Genomic DNA, 2,538 nt, shown 5'->3' on the forward strand with positions numbered 1-2,538 from the left:
CTCGTTCCTGTGCGCGGGGCGGCCCCGCCTCCGGTGCTGGACGAGGGGCGCGGGCATTACAGGGGCTGACAGTCCCACACACAAACTTCCCAAACACCATGCGTGGGACGACACGCTTATTGTCACCAGTGCTGTCAGTGGGAGGGTTCTCCGTTTGGGGGTCTTGTGCTTGTTTCCTCGCCCTCCATTGCTTTTTCATGACTGCAGGAGCAATAGTCGTACTGGCAACATAGCAGAGACTTGAGACCCCCTAATGACGGACGCCCACCATAGTCTGCACAGGCATCATGCTGACATATATTGGGGTCTGTCAGGCCCCACTTTGTGTTCACCATGCTGTATGGGATGTATGCGCCTACTTCCAACCTGACCCTACAATTACTGCAGACCCTTAAATAAATACAAACCCAGGACCAGACCCCAAATATTATTATTATTATTAATATTTATTTATAAGCACCATTGATTCCATGGTGCTGTACATGAGAAGGGTTTACATACAAGTTACAAATATCACATACAGTAAACAAACTAACACTGACGGACTGATACAGAGGGGCGAGGACCCTGCCCTTGCGGGCTTACATTCTACAGGATTATGGGGAAGGAGACAGTAGGGATATCATCATGATTTTATACCTCTTGATAATGTCATGTATGTACAGGGGCTTACACGCTGAAGGACCCCCTTACTGTCATTGTAGGAATCCATCAGTCGTTTCCGATAATTCCAGAGTTGGAATTGTAAGTGCTTCAGGGTGGGACATTGCACTTGCAGCCCTCTGTCCGGGGCCACGGATGCTGCCTGTGTTCTGGGTCCGAATGTCTCTCTTGTTTCCCTCACCTGCCTGTCCAGTCACTGGGACACGAGGCTGGCGGGGTTCCGATCTCAGACCACACCTGATTAGGATCCTAGTTTCCAAGATGTATATTTACACCGGATAAGTTCTGATGTCAAACTAGATCTCTAAATATTTTAGGATCCCAGATCAGACCCACTAAACCAATACAAAACTAATTCAGACCCTAGACCAGACCTGGGCAAGATGCGGCCCGCGGGCCGCATCCGGCCCGCCTGATGATTTTAAACGGCCCGGCACCACTCCAGCCGCCAGACGCTTCTGAGCAGCCCATGATTAAGATGGCCGCCGGAGTGCATTGGTCATTTGATTGCACCCTGCCATACCCACTGACTCCGCCCGCTGTGTGATGCGTTGATCATATGGGGCCCCATGTGATCTTGCATCGGCGGTCAGGGCGGCGGTCAGGGCGGCGGTCAGGGCGGCGGTCAGGGCGGCGGTCAGGGCGACGCTGGTGGGCGGGGCGGTGCTCACTGGCCGGCCCTGTACATCACGTGCATACGTCACTCCAGCACCGCGCGAGATGTGCTGCGGTGAAAGTTGCTGGCTGGTGGTCTCCTTCGGGTGAGGGTGAGTATCCGCGCGGTCGGGGGGAGAGGGGGTCCCTGTGTTGCTAGGGAGTGTGAGGGAGGGGGACTACTACATGGGGCTACCGCGGCTATCACATACTGGGGGTGCAGGGCAGGGGGGATTGCTATCAGTGGGGATCACCTACAGGGGATGGCTACATTAAGGGATACTACATATTGGGGGCTACATGGAGAATACTACCTAAAGTGGGGGATATCACATACTGGGGAGGGGGGAGTTTAACATACTGTTTGTTTATGAAAAGATAGAATATGACATATGTATACTATTGGGTAAAAATTAGTTAATTATATTAGTCCGGCCCTCTAAAACCATCCCAATTTCTCATGCGGCCCCATGGCAAAATTAATTGCCCACCCCTGCCCTAGACTAATAATTTCAGACCAGACTCCTTTAAAATTGTCATTAAACCGAAGGTTTTTTTTTTTCAGGGTTAGTTTTTGTACATGATACATTTGAGGGAGGGTCCGTTCCCCTTTGGGCTGTGCCCTTCGTCTATATAGCTTTTCTCGGGCAGGTGCAAAACACAGTGAGGTCCAGGTCCTGCTCTGCACCCCCACTAGTCCCATAGTGAGGTGAGTGACTAGTGTTAGGGACCACCGTGAGTGGCGGTGGGTCCTGCTCTGCCCCCCACTAGTCCCATAGTGAGGTGAGTTACTAGTGTTAAGGACCACCCTGAGTGGCAGTGGGTCCTGCTTTGCCCCAACTATTCCCATAGTAAGGTGAGCTACTAGGGGTAGGGACCACCCTGAGTGGCGGTGGGTCCTGCTCTGCCCCCGACTAGTCCCATAGTGAGGTGACTTACTAGGGTTAGGGGCCACCCTGAGTGGCGGTTGGTCCTGCTCTGCCCCCGACTAGTCCCATAGTGAGGTGAGTTACTAGTGTTAAGGACCACCCTGAGTGGCGGTGGGTCCTGCTCTGCCCCCCACTAGTCCCATAGTGAGGTGAGTTACTAGGGTTAGGGACCACCCTGAGTGGCAGTGGGTCCTGCTCTGCCCCGACTAGTCCCATAATGAGGTAAGTTACTAGGGTTAGGGACCACCCTGAGTGGCGGTGGGTCCAGCTCTGCTCCCACTAGTCCCATAGT

This window comes from Ranitomeya imitator, chromosome 1, assembly GCF_032444005.1.
Source record: "Ranitomeya imitator isolate aRanImi1 chromosome 1, aRanImi1.pri, whole genome shotgun sequence".
Taxonomy (NCBI): Eukaryota; Metazoa; Chordata; class Amphibia; order Anura; family Dendrobatidae; genus Ranitomeya; species Ranitomeya imitator.